At 40.3% G+C, this 20237-nt stretch overlaps 1 non-coding gene and 1 pseudogene across 1 annotated transcript; both read right to left on the bottom strand.

The window, feature by feature from the left end:
* Nucleotides 1–1290: 1290 nt before the first annotated feature.
* On the bottom strand, nucleotides 1291–1363 carry TRNAL-UAA. The gene has a single exon. It is a non-coding gene; the product is annotated as a tRNA-Leu (tRNA).
* A 12951-nt stretch (nucleotides 1364–14314) lies between these two features.
* LOC102404981 lies at nucleotides 14315–15159 on the bottom strand (annotated as a pseudogene).
* Between the last annotated feature and the right edge of the window lie 5078 nt (nucleotides 15160–20237).

The following is a 20237-nucleotide window of genomic DNA, read 5'->3' as shown; positions in this document are numbered from 1 at the left end:
AAATTTTTTGTCCACATTGCACTTGTATGACACCATTCTCCTTTGCACCCCAGGAACAAAAATATTCTTTCATTTTTATCTACTTATACTTTGGACTCCATTCTCACTTATCTTCTCTAAGATGTTTGTCTCAGATTTTCATGTTTAGTTTCTCCTTGGTTTCAACAAACTCTAGTCTCCTCTATCATCAGAACAAAACTCTCTTTGATCATGCTGCTTTTTTTTTGGCATGTGTATTTGTTTGCAAAGTCTCGAAGTCCTATCTATTCTTTTCTTCTCAGTTCTTGCCTGCTGGTTTCTGCCCTTAGTGGAGATACTTTTGCTTGGAGATTAATTACCACTCTCTTTTCCTCATTCCAACTGTCCTGATCTCTGGCTCCTTCAGTTCTCAGAACCCTGGGATCCTGAGACCTGGCATAACCCCCCCAGAGGCCACTTGCAAATTATGATGTGGAGGTGACAGATTTGGACATTTGTCCAGATCACAAAGTGAGCTTCTGGCAGAGCCAGCGTTCAAGTTCAACTTCCTTCATTCTCAGGTCTGAGTCCTCAACATACCACAAACCACTCCCTGATAATTTTTTTACCACATCTTCTTAGTCCTTTTCTCTCTCTCTTTTTTTTTTTGTTTGACATTTTCTTCTCAGTCTCTTTTGCTAGTTCCCTTTCCTACCATACCTAAAGCTCTGCTCATTGTTCTCGTCTTCTCTCTTACAATCTCACTCACATGCTTGTCACTAGATTGCACCTCTAAGCTTCCATTTCTAGTACTGATTCTATCATGGACTGAATTTCCATATTGCTGACTGCCCGTTGGGCAGCTGTATATGGAAGTCCCATTGGTAACTCAATCCCATGGTCAAGTGCCACATTTCTCCATCTTGTCACAGGTACTTCTCCATTTCTTAACTTTTGGAGTCAATACTTAGAGACATCCAATAGCTACTGAGCCTGTCACTTTTCTTCTTCTTCATCTTCTCATTCTCCATTCCATTCATTCAACAAAAATGTCTTGTGCATGGTGGTGCCAGAAACATGCAGCCCCAAGGGCACACAGTCTGGCAAGCCTTCAGTCTGGTCCCTTCTTGACTTTTCTGTGACCACAGCTCTAGTCAAGTTCTTCGTCACCTAATTCTGGATTACTCTGACATTGTATTTTTTAAATTATTTATTTATTTGGTTGCCCCAGGTCTTAGTTGTGGCACGCTGGATCTTCGATCTTTGTTGTGGCACGTGGGATCTTTTTAATTACAGCATTCAGACTCTTGGTTATGGTGTGTGGGATCTTAGTTCCCTGGCCAGGGATTGAACCTGGGCCCCCTGCATTTAAAGCGTGGAGCCTTAGCCACTGGACCACCAGGGAAGTCCCTGACATTGTATTGAATTTCTCTTTGCTTCTTTTTTCTCTCCTGTCTGTCTGTATGCTACTTTCTTCATGTTTTATTTGGGTACTATCACTCTCTGTTATCATCACACCAAGACCTCAATTTCTTATAACCCATTTGGCTTTGCTTGTCCATTTGTTTTCCTCAGGGACCCTGTATTCCATGCTGTGCTCCTCTACTCTGTGTCCCTGTCAGATGCACTTTCTCACTTCCATTGAGCCTTGCTTCTCTTTTGCTCCTTTGGGACATGTCTTGACACTTCTTCAGTTGTGATGGAGTAGATCCAGGGCCATTACTCTCAGTGGCTTCTGAGGATTGTTATTAGACAGGGAACAAATTGTGCTACGGGACTCAAAAGGCTGAAATAAAAATGACTACCAAAATATATTGTCATTTTGACCTGTTTTAATATTTTTATACTGAATTGTTATGACTCTATGACATAAAACCCCCTTGGGGTGAGGTAAGGTGGGAAGAGAAACAAGTGACATCAATGAGAAGAACTGAGCAGAATATTTGCTTTTCCTGTTACACTTGATCAGACTAAATATCAATGACTATTGGTGAGGGCTTTAGGGCCTTGTGATCTGAGCTAAACAAGATTTCCCCACATTTCACAATCATTTCTTAATTTAGTATGCTTGGAAGGCAGTGGTCAATGGGGTCATTTAACAGAAACCCAACAAGGTGATCTTTCCAAAAGGAACGTTCCCTCACGGGTATGACAAATCTTGAGGGTGACTGAATCTCTTTATGAAACCAAACAGGTTTAGAAGTAAGGAAGTGAGTAATCTCTGCCATGTACTGCCTTTTTTCTTCACTTATCTATGATTGTATCTTTTATATTAGAGTTATAGATTACTGTGTTTTTTAATTGTTGTTATTGTGGGATGTGAATTCATAATAGAATTTCTAGACTGTCAGAGTTTCTGGATGTACATAAATTGGATAAAGAGACCTCAACATTTTTTGGATGGACAGCTGTTCCTTTAGTGTCAAATGACAGAGACAATAAACTCACTGCTTCTTTTACTTATTTATTCAATGGCAGTATAGTTGATTTTCTATAGTTTATTTCTTCTGCACAGCACAGTGATTCAGTTATATATATAATTGAAAAAATATATATATGTACAGACACACACATTCTTTTTAATATTCTTTTCCATTATGGTTTATCCCAGGATATTAAAGATAGTTACCTGAGCTATACAGTAGGACCTTGTTGTTTATCAAAGTCACTGCTTCTTGGTCATTTTCTGGCTTATTCATTAATTAATCTATTCAACCAATTATATTCTTGGTAGCATGCCAAGTGCTGTGTATACAATGGTGAACAAGATGGACAAGGTTTTGACTCTTTCCTCATAACTCACAGAACCATCAGGCCGTAAACAAAGTGAAAATGAGGTATTCTCAGTTTTTGTCGTCAATTCTTATTGGTTCTCTGAATCCTGTCCGCTCCTTTTATTTGTTTTCCTTCCCATAAAAGGCCCTTCTCAAGTGGCTTTAATGTCAGTGATGGTTGCATGTCTTTCATGGTGAAGGCCAAGGAAAGTGGTCATTCTAGCTGGGCATCTGGTCTGGTTCACGTACATGAAACTTCATTCAATCCTTTCATGACAACACTTTTAATATTCTGACAGATTCTTTGTTGCTTTTTGGCTTAGTGCCTCATTGCCTTAGTTTGTGTCAGTAAAGTTTTTTTCCTTTTAATTAATAAAAGTAAATTAAGTTTGACTTATTCTATAGTAAAGGCAGAATATAAATGACTGGGTATGGCACACAATGGTGTTTAATAAATATTTGGAAAAAGTGGAAGTGAGGAAGAGGTAGTTTACAATGAATCACTTTTACAAGGTGTTGGAGAAGACTCCTGAGAGTCCCTTGGACTGCAGGGAGATCCAACCAGTCCATTCTGAAGGAAATCAGCCCTGGGATTTCTTTGGAAGGAATGATGCTAAAGCTGAAACTCCAGTACTTTGGCCACTTCATGCGAAGAGTTGACTCATTGGAAAAGACTCTGATGCTGGGAGGGATTGGGGGCAGGAGGAGAAGAGGACGACAGAAGATGAGATGGCTGGATGGCATCACTGACTCAATGGACGTGAGTCTGAGTGAACTCCGGGAATTGGTGATGGACAGGGAGGCCTGGCGTGCTGCGATTCATGGGGTCGCAGAGTCGGACACAACTGAGCGACTGAACTGAACTGAACTGAAGATATAAATACTTGCTCCTCTTTTTTAAAAAAAAATTTTTACCAGAGGAAATGATACATGGAAGAAATGAAGAATGAAAAAAGTAAGCAAGAAGCAAAGAAATCATCCAGATTTGATGGGAAATATTTCATATAGATAACTTTTAATGGCCTCTTTACAGTTTTCCCAACCTATATGTTAGACAAGTTTTTCTCCATCTCCCTCCCTTTCTGCCTCCTCCTCCTCCCCTTCACCACTCTTCTCCCTCACTTTCTCACTGAATGTTCTGCGGGGCACTTGACTTTCAAAGATCACAGCCATCTCAGATGATGGTTAAAAGACCAGGCTCTGTCATCAGTCAGACTTGCATCCCAGTGTTGGCTGCACCACTTACTGACAGGTGACCTTGGGCAAGCATTTCTAAGCAACTATTTCTTCATCTATAAAATGGAAAGAATAACAGTTCCTATCTTAATAGATTTTGTGAGGATCAGAGGTGATAATCCATATAAAGTGCTTAACCCTCTGCCCTAGACTGACAATGTCTATAATGTCTGGACTGCTCCATCCTTTATTCCTCTCCCAGAAGACAATGCTATAAAATGCCATCTATCGTGGGTGATTTTTCTACAAAAATTAAATACATATGTAAATCGTACTTTTTCATCCTTGAATAACTTAAACATAGCTAAGGACGTTTTCTCCAGGCTTTGTAAGAGCATTCTTTCTGAGATGAGGTTAAATTTGAAAAATGTTTCAGAAGCAGAAATTTTCAGTAAGTCATAAACAAGAGACTCTATGGGATTATTATGTGAATCTGCATTCTTCAGTATCTGCTCTCATATCCCTCAATAAATATCATAAGTGCATACTGTTGGATGAATTCCCAGCTAATTTTCTGGAATTAAATTTATATCATTTTCTGAAGGCATTGCATTTTAGTCCCAACAAATAGATTCTTTTAGTAGACACGATAGTCCAAATCAGTGTTTTGGCATTGTTTTCAGCAATCCTGATTCACATTCTTACTATTCTAACTGCATCTTGGAGAATAGGAGAAGACTTTTTCTTTTATATTGGCAGCTTGCAGGCAATGCTTCTGCGAACTTTAGCATTCTTGCCAGGAATTGTTCAATACTCATTTCCAGTCTTTCTTTGCTTGGAATACAGACTGATGGGAAAAGATCCAACACCACAATTATTGCTTTTTCAGTAGAAATGCTTCAAGTTGATCAGAAGACCAAACTGAAATTACATCTCCTTAGATGTGTCCTTGTACTGATGGGGAAGGAGAAGGGAATCTTAACAGGAAAAGAAAATGATGTTGCTTAGTGCTGAGCTCAGCTGAGTTGAAATTCTAACATTCCTAACCTCATTTTATGAGTGAAAGTTACTTTTAAATTAAAGAACACGATGCCTCTCTCTTGTACCCAGTGGGATCTGTAGAGAGTCAAACAGTACATCTATATCAGGAAATTCTATTCTAGCTTTTTACTGTGCTGATGGAGAAAACATCTTTCCAGAGGAATTTCTGTTTATACAGCCTTTAAAATTTTTACTTGCACCCAGTTTGTCCCGTTGGCAGTACTTCCAGTTCTTTTTTTTTTTAAGGCCACAATAGTGTTTATAGAACAGGGAGAGAAGTGGCCCTGTTAGTGAGAGAAAAGAAGCTATAAAACTCCTTACTAGGGATATCTTTTAAAAGCATATTAAATGGTGCTGATGGCTTGTCAATAGAATTTTTAGTATTTTATTATGAATTGTTGAAGGAATTATATAGTGAATGCCCACATACCTGCCATCTCTATTCTACACTAGTATTTTGCTATATTTATTACTTTGTCATGTTTCTATCTACCTCACTCCATTCCTCTATCCATTTATCATTCTATCTTACTGTTTTGCGAGGGAGGCGGGCACCTTTCAAAGTGAGTTGTGGACATCCGAAACAATGAATTTATTTTGAATCACAAATGATACCAGCTTGCTATTTGGCAAATGGTATATTGCATCTGGTAGGACTAGGAATAGCTAGTTAATAAAAAAACAAAACAAAAAACCCCCCAACAGAACAGCTTGCTGTGTTTAAAAAGAGTTTGCTTTCTCTGGTAAAAGAAGGTTGAATGAGGAGTTCAGTGTTGGTATGGTGGTTCTAACATCATCCATGGCTTAAGCTCTTTCTTCCTGGTCTAGCATCCTAGAGTAAGGCATTCATCTGCAAGAACTTTCATGGCCTGAGATGCTGCTAGAGCTCCAGTCATCTCGTTTTTAACAGTAGGAAGGAGGAAAGGGATAAAGTCTTCTTTTAATGACCAGTCCCAGAAGAACCAATAATTTTTTATAATCAACTTGTCTACTCTAGAGAAAATAAAATGAAGGAATTTTATAGGGACTATATTGTTTTTATAGATAAACTTAGGAAAAACTGAAGTATTTATAAAGTTTATACTGAAAATATAGTATTATGTATTCTTTTAATTACATAGGTGGTTTATTTATTTCAGCCATTTCATTTTCCTGGGAAAAATCAATTGAGTTGAGGTTTCCTTTCCTAGCACATCTGTGTGGGTCCTGAGTTACTGTTAAAGACATTTGTGAAGGCAGACAAGGTGAATTTGAATAACTTTTCATGTAACTTGGGTTCAACAACATAATTTATTCAGTAAATTAATTGATTCTTATATTGAAATAATATCAAAGTGATACTTTTTTATTGGATGATCACATCACTGTGATCACAACGCAATGCCATCAAAACAAGGTGGTTCAACGGTAAAGAACCAGATGTTATCCTCAGGGATGCAAGCCTGGAGAGCTGCATGGGATGAGAATTTGGCCTAATGATGACAGAAGTCCTGAAGGGTATTTTTGATAGCATTTAAAGGTTTTATATTTGAAGAAGAAGCTTTATTTTCTGGTCTTAAACATGATTCACATCTGGGGAGGTCTTGGGCAGAAGAGTATTGAAGGTTGATGGTATGGGGTGCCCAGCATCAATAGGAATGTTTGAGGAGATCTGTGAGGTGGTCCATGAGCCAACTATGACTAAGACATTTTCATATTTATGACCAAGAAATTAAAATGACTATCACAGGTGAAAAAATTAATCCATATCTCCATCCTTTTCTACTTTTGATTAAAGAGTATCAGAAATGGGAATCTCTCCCTATTCTCAACTCTTTGTATTCCAAGAATTTGTTTTCTAAAGAAGAATGTTTTAACCTATAGATTATATTGAAAATCTTAGCTGCATTTACTTTATTTTCTGTCTCTTAATAAAAGTATTCTCCTTTAATTTTGCCTGTAATCTAAACGATCTTTTAGAGTTTTTTTTTTTATTTAAATTTATTTATTTTAATTAGAGGCTAATTACTTTACAATATTGTATTGGTTTTGCCATACATCAACATGAATCCGCCATGGGTGTACACGTGTTCCCAATCCTGAACCCCCCTCCCACCTCAGTTTTAAAGCCTGAAATAGAAAACAGAATAAAGCAGCAACCACCAGTTCAGAGAAGCCAAAGTCCCTTAGTGGAAGGATAGGGGTGGTGGGAGGAAGGGCAGACTAAGTTAGAAAATTAAGTATGAATGAAGACATTCTTACCCTTAGGCTTTAAGAAAAAAGAACGGGTTTTGAGGAAGTCCCTGGAAGGTGCCTAATAAACGCTGTTGTGGTACTCCTGATGCAAAACTACTGGCCTCCACTGTGCTGCCAGTTCCCCAGTATAGAACTTGGACTATTATAGAACTTAGCGCACTTGCTTTTTAAAATTTTTAATTAATTTATTTTTGGCCATGGATTTTAGTTTGCTGATCAGAGATTGATTCTCTTGGACCCATGGAACTTTATAGAACTTGGAACATTATAGGACTTACTGAGCTTTTCAAAATTTTAAAGTTTATTTATTTTTTGGCTGCACAGCACATGGGGATGGAACCTGTGCCTCCTGCAGTGGAAGCTCAGAGTCTTAACCATTGGACTGCCAGGGAAGTCCCCTAGACAGCCTGTTTTTGCCATGTACAAGCCCAGTGGGCCCAGGCACTGGGTATCCCCAGGTGCATCTGTGCTTCTAGGAGAGCTGGGGGATATGGCTCACACGCCGCCCAGCAGCATCCGGAACCTGACTCTGCTCAGTGTTCAGGCTCCAAAAGGCATTCTAGAGGGTATGTCTATTGCTAGTTTGTCAGAGAACTCTCCATTAGTAATGGTTACTTTTATTTTGATTTGTGTGTGTGTATGTGCATGATGTGGGGAAGGGGGAGACTTGAAATTTGCCTTCTGTTCCTCTCATTCTTCATTTCCATTTCCCATCTACTCTGTCAAATCTCCCAGATATGTCTCTGATATCTGATGTGTAGTCATGGATATGGATTGAGAGAGTCCTCAGGATTTTCATTGGTCCCCATGTAAATTAGGGCTGCAAATAGTACTTGGGTGGGTTTGGGTATTACCTAATTCCACAAACCAGTGGTACACAAATTTTGGCTCTGGACCATGGGTTCCAATCCCCATTCTTATAAGGTATACACCTTATTGCAACAATTCTATGGACTCTAGTGGTCACTCTGAAAATCAAGTTAAAGAAAATCTTTATGAATATATATTTAATTTAGAACTACATAATATTTTCTTCTAAATGTTAGATTATCCAAATTCAAAGAAGAAAAAAAGAGCATGTATTTTGACTTAATCACTAACAAGTCTTCAGGTAGTGAAGCATCTTTTAAGTGTGTGTTTGCCAGGTCTTGGCAATCTCTTTGTGACATTAATGATAGGAGAATATAACAAATTAGAATAACCTGGCTGCTGCTGCTGCTGCTGCTGCTGCTAAGTCGCTTCAGTCATGTCCGACTCTGTGCGACCCCATAGACGGCAGCCCACCAGGCTTCCCCATCCCTGGGATTCTCCAGGCAAGAACACTGGAGTGGGTTGCCATTTCCTTCTCCAATGCATGCAAGTGAAAAGTGAAAGTGAAGTCGCTCAGTCGTGTCTGACTCTTAGCAACCCCATGGACTGCAGCCCACCAGGCTCCTCCATCCATGGGATTTTCCAGGCAAGAGTACTGGAGTGGGGTGCCATTGCCTTGGAGGGCTTGTTAAAACACTGGGCCCCACTCCTACATATTCTGATTCAGTAGGTCTGGGACAGGGCTCGGGAATTTTTTATTTCTAACCGTTTCCCTGGTGCAGCTGATGCTGCTGGTGCAAGGACCACACTTTGAGAATCGATGGTCCAGGAGATAAAAATAATCTCAGGTTGAAGTCTGATGATTATTTTGGGTCCCTTCCTCCAGGCCAGAGCTTGTTTCATGGCCTCTTCCCTCATTAGCATTGGTGTTTAATATAGCTGATCATTTTCAACTACATTTTTTAACTGTGTGCTTTTTATATTAAGTAGATAAAAGATTAGAAAGCAGGTGGAACATCCATATCCAAACCAGAAGAGGGCATTTTGGGGAAGAATTCCTAGTGTTCTACATCAGGGGTTGGCAAATGATGGTCCATGGGTCAAATCTGGCCCATTGTTTGTTTTTGTAAATCAAGTTTTATTGGGATGCAGTCACCTGTTGATTTTTTGTATTGTCAATGGCTGCTTTTTGGGCTATAATAGCAGAGTAGTAGTTGCAGCAGATACCTCATTACCCGTAGAGGCAAAAATATTTAGTATCTGGCGCTTTACAGAAAACATTTGCCTACCCTGGGTCTGTGTGTTTCTCTGAGCAACTGTTGGCTGATTTAGGGAAGCTTTTCTCTTGAAACCCAGCAGTAAGCAACATCAGTTTACTTAAGCAGATATGAAACTTGAATCCTAACACTTTCTTCCGCCCTTTCTCAACTCTTCTCCCTCAACATGGAAAGTGGCCCATTAAGTGAAATGAAACTTGGCCCAATCAGCGATATTTAGAAAGTGGAAGGTGAAAGTGTTGACATCTGCTTGTATTTTGTGGTCCGAGCTTCTCTGGTAGCGCGTGATATGGCAAGAGAGTTCTAGTTTGTGGCGCATCTCACGTTTTGTGAGAGATTGTCTCGTGTTATCTGACCTTAGTTGGATTTATGCCTACTAAGAAATGTGCTTTGATGAAAGATCTGCCTTTCTTCTTAACAGTGGCTGTCTAGGTGAATTCTTCCTTCCCTCAGTTTTGGTAATTTCAGTTAAGTGTATCCACTGCAATTCAATATCTGTATGTGTACATTAATGAACATGTAGGTATATTTTCAGACATATGTGTATTCTAATACCCAGGCACGTTCATCATAGCTCTTTGCCTCTTACCTCCTTTCTGGTCTTATCTGCTCCTCTGCATTTGGTTCATATTACCAGAGAATTGGCCACCAAGATAGGAGTAGAAGTGTAGGAGATATTTTGGGGGAAAATGCCTGGAAAGATTTAAGATGAAGAGGCAGGAGTGGTGGGAAGAATGTCACCCTGCAGAGCAGATCTGGCTGGAGAAAAGGAGGAGACAGCATACGAAGGCTTCCACACAGTGCTGTTCTCATAGAGTTGTGCCCCAGTAGCAGGAATTCTTGAGCCTATGTCCCCGGGAGGGGTCAGTGCTACTTGCCACAGTGATTGGTTGGGGGCAACTGGGAAAGAGTGTCCCCAGCATGAACACAGCAGTGGGCCCACAGGGGTAGCAGGTGGGTGCCGGTGAACGTGCTAGCATATGCAGGAGATCCGAGAGACATATGTTCATAGCCTCTGTCCCCTTATACCACTTTTATCTTGCCACCAAAGTTGTCATTAAAAAAACAGAAAAAAACCCCAAAAGTTCACCCATAGATCTGTGATAGTTCTGCTTTCCTTGCAGAATAGTCTGGGTCACTTACGGTGCTCTGCCATCTGACCCCACCCGCCTTTCCTCCGCCATACATATAATATGGCTTGCACGTGCCTCCCTTCTCTGTCACTGGCACCAAGCCATGTGGTTCCTTTTTCCTCATCTGCCCTTCCTCTCTCAGCCACTCATTGAAATCTTATTTCCTTTAGAAATATTTCGCCCTGGAACCTTGAAAGTCCAATTTACTTAGGAAACATTATTTGAAGTTATATGCTAAATGCTGTGAAGAGTCCAAAGATGAATCAGATATGGATTCTGCTCTGAAGGATTAACTTTAATAGGAAAAGTGATACTCTATAAACAGTATATTAAAAGGAACATGTAAGAAAAGGTATAAGAGCTGAGCACAGAAAAAAATATGGTGGGAATTTAAAAGAGGGAAAGATTACCTTCACAGCATAGAAATCTACTCTGAGAGGTGGGCCTTGAAGAATCAGTGAGACTTGGGCATGAGGAGCTGAGAGGGACGGGAATTCCAGGTTAAAAGAATAACAAGGGCATAGGTATGGATTTCTGTAGAACAGCTTAGTGACTAGGGTTTTCAAACTGCACATAAGGTCCATTAGAAGACTATTAAATAAATTTATAGGTCTTCTTACTAGAAAAACAGGAAGAAAATAAATAAAACAGAATAAGGTTGAGAATGTTTGGAGTCTATGGCATGTAGTAAGTATTTTGTGAAATGTGTATATGTATATATATATTTCCATGTATTTAATGGATCACTATAGAAATGTATTTCATTAAAAAAAAAAACTTTTTCATCTTATATTAGAATGTAGGTCAAGCTGGAAACAAGATTACCAGAAGAAATATCAATAACCTCAGATATGCAGATAACACCACCCTTATGCAGCAAGTGAAGAACTAAAGAGCCTCTTGATGAAAGTGAAAGAGGAGAGTGAAAAAGTTGGCTTAAAGCTCAACATTCAGAAAACTAAGATCATGGCATCCAGTCCCATCACTTTATGGCAAATAGATGCGGAAACTGGAAACAGTGGCTGACTTTATTTTTTGGGGCTCCAAAATCACTGCAGATGGTGACTGCAGCCATGAAATTAAGAGACGCTTACTCCTTGGTAGGAAAGTTATGACCAACCTAGACAGCATATTAAAAAGCACATTACTTTGCCAACAAAGGTCTGTCTAGTCAAGGCTACGGTTTTCCCAGTAGTCATGTATGGATGTGAGAGTTGGACTATAAAGACAGCTGAGCACCGAAGAATTGATGCTTTTGAACTGTGGTGTTGGAGAAGACTCTTGAGAGTCCCTTGGACTGCAAGGAGATCCAACCAGTCCATCTTAAAGGAAATAAGTCCTAAGTGTTCATTGGAAGGACTGATGTTGAAGCTGAAACTCCAATACTTTGGCCACCTGATGCGAAGAGCTGACTCATTTGAAAAGACCGTGATGCTGGGAAAGATTGAAGGCAGGAGGAGAAGGGGACGACAGAGGATGAGATGGTTGGATGGCATCACTGACTCAATGGACGTGAGTTTGGGTGGACTCGGGGAGTTGGTGATAGACAGGGAGGCCTGGTGTGCTGCAGTCCATGGGGTTGCAAAGAGTCGGAAATGACAGAGCGACTGAACTGAACTGAACTGAGAAAGTAGCTGATTAACATTTTGTGATAATTTCAGGTGGACAGCAAAGTGACTCAGTCATACACATATATGTGTCCATTCTCCTCCAAACTCCCCTCCCATCCAGGCTGCCACATAACATTGACAGTGTTCCCTGTGCTATACAGTAGGCCCTTGTTGGTTGTCCGTTTTAAATACAGCAGTGTGTACATGTCGATCCCAAGCTCCATTACTATCACTTTTCCCACCTTCCCCTCTGGTAACCATAAGTTCCTTTTCTATGTCGTGGGGTCTGTTTCTGTTTTGTAAATAAGTTCACTTGTATCATTTGTTTTAGTTTTGCATATAAGCCGTACTATATCCCTTGCTGCTGCTGCTGCTAAATTGCTTCAGTCATGTCCGACTCTGTGCGACCCTATAGACGGCAGCCCACCAGGCTCCCTCGTCCCTGGGATTCTCCAGGCAAGAACACTGGAGTGGGTTGCCATTTCCTTCTCCAATGCATGAAAGTGAAAAGTGAAAGTGAAGTCGCTCAGTCGTGTCCGACTCTAAGTGACCCCATGGACTGCAGCCCACCAGGCTCCTCCGTCCATGGGATTTTCCAGGCAAGAGTACTGGAGTGGGGTGCCATTGCCTTCTCTGACTATATCCCTTAGTGTGGGCAAATTTTTGTTTTATTTGAGTTTATTCAACAATACAAATTTACAAAACATTTCTTATATACCAGCCACTGGGCAAAATTCTAGGTAAACAGTGATGAAAAAACTGACGTATGCTCTTCCTTCATGGAGATTATGATCTAGCACAGGGGTTCCCAAGCTTTAGCAGCATCAGAAACACCTGGGAGACTTAATAAACTACAGATCGCTTCAGAATTTCTCATTCATTAGGTCTGGTGTGGGCTCTGGAACTTTGCATTTCTATGAAGTTCTCAATCGATGCTAAGGATCCTGGTAAGGGACCACATTCGGCACTGGTCTAGTGAGCTACTTAAATAAATACAAATAAGTATCTGATGGCTGTTAGGAGAAAGAAGAATACAGAACTATGTGTGTGTGTGTGTGTGTGTGAGAGAGAGAGAGAGAGAGAGAACTGAGAAAACTATTATGATTTGGGTGGTTAGGGATGATGTCTGAGAAAATAGCTTTCGGGCAGCAGGAACATCATATCAATGACCCAGAGGAACTGAAAGCATGAGTGAGAGAAAGATTTGAATTGAGACTGGAAAGTAGGTACGGGCTAGATCATGTGGGGTCTTTAGCCCAATGACATTCAAATTGGAATGTGTGCGTTCTTGTAGAGTATGTAGACTTTCTAATGGGTATGCAGGCACATGTAATATTTAGGAGAATCATCTTCCTCTGTGCTCTTTTAAAATGGATCTACCCACGGCCAATATTTTGGTAGCTCTCATTTACCTTTTCCTTTTATGAATAAAGGCCAACTTATCTCCTAGTGAATCTTGCTTAGGGTATCTTGCCCTAGGGTATAAAATGCTTGGGGAATAAACTAAGAAATAACTTGAAATACAACTCAGCAAGATAAAATAACTCAATAAAAAAAACCTCAAAAAACCTTGGTGTTGAAAGGGGGAAAAGTGAATTACTCTTATCATGGAATTAAAATAAAACCTGTTCTCAAGGCAGTTGGTCTCTAGTTCTTGGCTTTCAACAAAATTGAAGGAGGCCCTAAATAAGTTGTCAGCAGGTAGGGCATTAAAAGTAATTTTTGATGATGGATCACTTTGTTATTTTGATATATAACTAGAAAGGAGAGTCTAGCCTTTAATGTCATTCCTTAACAAAACTTTTCTTTCCTCGAGGTGGATAAAACAAGCACTTTCTCTTACCTCTATGAAAAATTAGAAAAAGAAATAACTCTGAAAACTGTCATAATTTAGCAACGTGAAGTGAAGTCTCTCAGTCGTGTCCGACTCTTTGCAACTGCATGAACAGTAGCCTACCAGGCTCCTCTGTCCATGGGATTTTTCAGGCAAGAATACTGGAGTGGGTTGCCATTTCCTTCTCCAGGAGATCTTCCTCCCAGGGATTGAACCCTGGTCTCCCACATTGTAGGCAGATGCTTTATCTTCTGAGCCACCAGGTACTATCAAATCATAGATGCATGAATTAATTGGGATAAAAACAGGGTTGTGGAATTCATTATGAGATTCATTTCTGATACAGTGTATGTATTTAATCATTATTCATAAAATTTACAATATATTTACGTTATGTTGACGAGCTTTATACTTGTGATCAACATAATACCTACACCACCCAGAATAATTTTTTTGGGTCAGTGTATCAGTTCTTTGTAAGATATTTAGGACACCAATTTGTGAGCAGAAACACAGAACAGAGGTAGCCCTGAAACTGAGGGATGGCTTTGATTTTTTGGCAGAATTTGTGAGTCCAGGTCTCTCAAATCAACCTTGTGCTGCTCTGTGAGCTTGAATTTCCCTTCCTCTGCATCGAAGGTCTTACCTTCCTGGTGTCTGGGCTTTATGAAGCTGCTTCTTCTTGAAATAAGCCTCAGGGAGATGTTTGGGATTTCCACACCACTCATCAGTGATGACAAGTTTCTGGTGTGTTCTAACAGAGGAACTCAACTGAGGACCAGAGGTCCAGTCACAAGCAGCATGCTACTGCTCAGCTTCTTTAAGAAAACCACCGTCGTGCCTCTGTGGTGCCCAGCAAGGATGCTTGGAATGGTGCTGGGAGTAATGCAAGCTCACAGCTTCCTCACATCTGATGGAAGGGTTTTCTCCTGAGGCTCACCAGCTTTCAAGGTGCATCTTCAGTGGAGCAGTATCCAGGTGTTCTGTGAAGCTTAGCCATTTGGATCCCATCATTTCTGTCACCCCCACCCAAACTAGTTTTGTGTGGTAGAAAGAAATTTCTCTTTAATTTCAATCTTAAATGTAGCTTATGATTACTTCCTCTTTTCCACGACTTTGCTGGAACACAAAGCAGATGGGGAAAAGCTGCCAATTTCTCTGACTAGGATGGGGTTTGGTTGTTGTGGGATTTCCCCTTTTGAGGTGTTTTGGCCTTGAGGTTACCCTTCTTAACCTTGCCCTGGCATCAGCCTTCTTGGCTTTATGTTTCTTCTTATTATTATCCAGCTTCTCTGTGTTTTCATCCACCATCTTGCAAGATGGGCAAGAGGCAGAATAGTATTTTTTTTTTTAACATAGACCATTTATGTCCATGCTGCTACTGTTAAGTCACTTCAGTCGTGTCCGACTCTGTGCGACCCCATAGAGGGCAGCCCACCAGGCTCCCCCATCCCTGGGATTTGGGTTGCCATTTCCTTCTCCAATGCATGAAAGTGAAAAGTGAAAGTGAAGTCACTCAGTCGTGTCTGACTCTAGCGACCCCATGGACTGCAGCCTATCAGGCTCCTCTGCCCATGGGATTTTCTAGGCAAAAGTACTGGAGTGAGGTGCCATTGCCTTCTCTGATTTATGTCCATAGAAAAACGTAAAAAAAAAAATTATCTCAATCTCTCTATCTCTGTATTTATATGGCTCTAACTCTATATATAGAACAGAAATATATATATATATGTATGTGTGTATACATATATATTTTTGCTGTTGTTTTTAGTCATTAAATGTGTCTGACACTTTTTTTGACCCTATGGTCTGTAGCCCTCTAGGCTTCTCTGTGCATGGGATTTCCCAGGCAAGAATACTGGAGTGGGTTGCCATTTCTTTCTCCAGAGGATCTTCCTGACCCAGGGATCGAACCTGTATCTCTTGCATTGGCAGATGGATTCTTTACCATTGAGCCACCAGGGAAGCCTATATTTATATAATAAAATGACCAACATAATAAAATGTTCATAATAACATTAAATATCAATAAAAAGACTTTGAACAAGAAAAAATATAAGGATAACTCATTGCTGTAAGTATAATGGAAATATGAGTTTAAGGAGAAAGTGAATTGTCCTCAGATGCAGAAGAAGGAGTCCATGACTGTCTAGAGGAGTGGACTAGATTGGAATATAGGAGGTTTCTGGAAAAGAAGGGATTAGCCTTGGGAGGAGCAGAGATAAGAAAAGCCAGAGCTATGGGTGAGTGGTCTGAGGTGTGAGGGCTCCCTTTCTTTTTCTTTTTTTTTAATATCTATTTTTACTTATTTATTTTATTTGGCTGTGAAGGGTCTTAGTTGTGGCATGTGGGATCTAGATTCCTGATTAGGAATTAAATCTGAGTCCCCTGCACTGAGAACATGGAGTTTTAGCCACCAAACCACCAAGGAAGTCCTAGGGCTCCCATTGTTGTCTACACACTGACTCTGCTTCTTGAATTTTAAGGTAAAACTGCTTCCTTCAACTGATTGTCCTTTTCTGTCTCTCTTGCTTCTTCTCTCTTTCCTTCCTCCAACATCCCCTTCCTTCACTGACCACACAACAGGTCAAAGGGGTATAGGATGGAGATAAGCATCAGGGAATATGAGACAGAAAGACAACATGGTTATGTGACCATGGATGTGGTTAAGTTTGTGGGGGGTTCTTATTTAGGTGGGGGAGCTGAAGGGGATGGAATGAGAAAGATAAGTGCACAGGTGAAGTCATATCATGTCTGTTGTTTTTCTGCCCTTTAAGCCCCAGGATGAGTTCCTGGCTGGAGAGGCTTGTAGGGCAGGGGGTGGGGAGAACAGCTGCTCTACCCCTTGGATAAGGCAAGTGGGGTAGCCATGCTGGTCTCTGCCTCCTTCTAGAAGAGGTGGGAAGATTTTCTCTTTAGCAAAAGGAGTTTAAGTAGCAGAGAACCATCTGGACCAAGAGTCAGAGGGCTGGATTCAGGCCATGCACCGCTACTCTTTTCTGTGACCTTGGGAAAAGCATCTTGACTTTTGCCCAGTTTGTAAAGGACAAAAGTTGGATAAAGTGATCTGTGCATTTTCTCCCTACTCCAAAATCAGTGTTTGTGAGTTTTGAGAATTGGAAAGAGTTTTCAAAAGCCCAGGAACTTTTGTTTGTCTTCATCATCCTTGATGAGAAAAATTACAGTGAACTTTCCAGTTCATTGTTTAATAAAAAAAGAGGAAAAAAGGAGTCTTTTCTCTTTGCAAAACATCAAGATTTACTCTGCCCCCTAATAGTTGCCTGGGTAGAATTTTCCATCTTAGCACAAAGCAGCTCGACCTGGTTTCGACTAATCTCTGTCGAATGATTTAACAAGAGGAACTGGAAGAGTCAGACAGTGTGTGGGAAGACTGGAGAAAATAGGAAGGTATAGAAACCACTAGAGATGGAGATAAGTTAAACATTCTGGCAAATTATCACGGTGTATTGCTCATACTGAATACTTAGGCAGTTGGGAAGGTAGTTAAGAGAATGGCTTTAAATGCTTCATCTAATTGCAAGCAGCTGTCGATTAGTGGAGCTTGACCAACTGTTTTTAATTCCACTCAGTGGTGATGAAGAGAATGAAATTTTTAAGGGAAACTGGCAGGGGCTGTGTGTGTGCATGAAGTTGCTTGCACTTTTTTTAGAGGTCAGAGAGTGCAGTAACTACTAAGAGATGCCCTTTGAAACCATGGCAGCCTTTCATGATAATGATTTTCCTAAATTTTACCAACATTTGTTGAACTTTTGGCTGGAGGCAAACTTCTCTGTTACCCAAATTCTGGAATGATTTTTCATGGGGAGTGATTCATCCCCCGATGGTGAGTGACTGAATGACTTGTGCCAATACAGAAGCAATTGTTCAATGCAGTCAGTAAATTTCGAATGAGAGATAATAATGTCAGTTGAGTCTTCTCCTTAAGGAATGTTTCATTTCACTTTTTGGATTAGAAAAATAGGAAAAATAAGAAAGTGGAAAATTTTAGCTCGTTTCCTGCAGTTGTAAAACCTGCTACAAATTCAACTTGAGAGCTTTTCAGAAGACAAAGTTTTGAGTAACTGAGTCTAATCAGTTTGATACCTCTTTTGATGGAATTACGCTTCTATATTTTCTTTTTCCTAATAAGATTAGTAATCTTTTCTAGTATTTATTGCTTTCATTTCTTGTCATACATTTAAAAAACAGTTATTTCAATGTTTCTGCATTGCAAACTGGAGAGACCATTAACTTGATTGAAAGCAAGGCTTCTGTGAATACATGAAGGCCTACAAGTCCTAAAAGGAGCTAACTCAACTCAAAACATGCAGAAAAAGACAATTGGCAGAAACTCTCAGGGAAAAAGGGGCTATACTCTTTCAATATCAATTACAATCCCTTTTATAGCCTGAATTTCAGTGCCTTGAAAGAGAAAGTAAGTTTTCTAAGTATGAACATGTGCAAAGATTTATCAACAAGGATATTCTTCACAGCCTTGTTTACAATAGTGCAGAATATCCCAAATGTCTACAATTGGCCTTACCTCAATAATTTATAGTGTTCATATGCAGGCATAAAAATGTGGGAAAGAATATATCAGTGACATGGGGAAATGGTCATATGGACTAGGTGAAAATCAGGATCAAAAGGAGTTATTTTAGTGATTCTTTCCTGGAGAATTCCATGGATGGGGAGCATGGTGGCCGACAGTCCACGGGGTCACAAAGAGTCAGATACGACTGAGTGACTAACACAGATGTATTTAAATATATATTTAAAATTGTGTGGTGTGTATATGTGTATGAAAAACCAAAGTTGAGCTTCCCTGGTGATTCAGTGGTAAAGAATCTATCAGCCAATGCAGGAGACATGGATATGATCTGTGATCCAGGAAGGTCCCACATGCACATGGAGCAACTAAGCCCGTACACCACAACTATTGAACCTGTGCTCTAGAGCCTGGGAGCTGCAGCTACTGAAGCCCACACACCCTAGAGCCTGTGCTCTGCAATGAGAGAAGTCATCACAACGAGAAGCTCATGCGCTGCAACTGGAGAAAGCCTGCGCAGCAATGAAGACACAGCACAACCATAAAAAAATAAAATTATTTTTAAAAAAAAGAACATCCAAAGTCAAAAGAACAAAAGGGAAAGAGTGGCAGTGGGATTACACATGATTTTTATTTTCGTGGTTTTTCTGTGTTCCCTAATTTTTCCCCAAAGAACACAGACTACTTTTATAATTAGAAAAAAAAAATTATTTTCAAATAAATTTTCAAAAATGTCAATTCTGATATCATAAAGGATTTTACTCCCTGTCAGGATGAAGCCTAAAGAGGAGACTCACGTCCGGCAAGGGAGAAAAAAAAATCAAGAAGGACAGCACTCAATAAACACCTAATTATGTTTCTGATCTCGTGCCTGTTTGAAGCACTCACACTTGTTTTGACTCAGCTAGATAAGTCAGCTCCTCTATAACAGTCACAATTTCCACCAGCTGTTTTCGATGTTTGAGGTTATGTTTTTGTTTGAGTGAACTTCACTGCCTATCCCTTGAGCGAGCTTATGAACAATTGTAAAGGAAGTCTTTGAGGCCGACTCAGAGGAAAGCTGCTAATCTCATGACGTCCACAAGGATTTGAAAAGGCAGCTCCATCTGTGCTGTTTCTGTTTTCCTTCCATGGAAGGTCTCTTGATGTCAGAAAAATGGGCCATTTCTGGGTCCAGTTGTTGAATGGAACATTCGTGACCACAGCTGTGTCCAGGGGTTCCCACAGACACATTTAACCTAGAAGACATGAGTGACAAACCCTACGCAGGGTACGCTTCCAACCCTTTCCTGGGTTTTGTTTCCCATGTGGTAGTTCTCTTCCAGGAGTTTAGAGTTGGGGAGCACTCTGGCAGGAAGCTATTTATCATTGAGAACCACCAAAGGAGGGCTCCTGCCATCTGTGCCTGATACCTCTGAGACTTTCTTTTGAGCTGGAAGCCAGGGGGTTCTCAGTGCATGATGTGGCAGAGTTTCTGGAAACAGATTTGGGGAAGAGGAAGCTGACTTATGTGGGAGTCACCATGTCAGTTGTCATTCTCTGGCACCCCCTCCCCCATGATGTTTTTTTTTTTTTTCCCAAAGAAAAGAAAAATGCTGAAGCTGTTAGTAGGAGTTGAGATTCAGTTAGAAATATTCTGGGGCAGAGTGAAGGTTTGCTTGACTTCGGGAGCCCACCTTTGTGGGTTATTACCTGGATTAGTTTATATTCCTTCCAGTGTACCTTGTCCTCCTCTCCTTTTTTCCCTTTAATTCATGCAAACTAATCTGACCCAAATTTGTTATTTTTCATTTAAATGCTGTTTGCAAAGTGAGCATCTGTAAGCCAGCTACCTTGCCTG

Source organism: Bubalus bubalis, chromosome 10 (assembly GCF_019923935.1).
Source record: "Bubalus bubalis isolate 160015118507 breed Murrah chromosome 10, NDDB_SH_1, whole genome shotgun sequence".
Classification (NCBI taxonomy): Eukaryota; Metazoa; Chordata; class Mammalia; order Artiodactyla; family Bovidae; genus Bubalus; species Bubalus bubalis.
The sequence above is the reverse complement of the archived record's forward strand: the minus strand, read 5'-3'. Positions and strand labels throughout refer to the sequence as shown.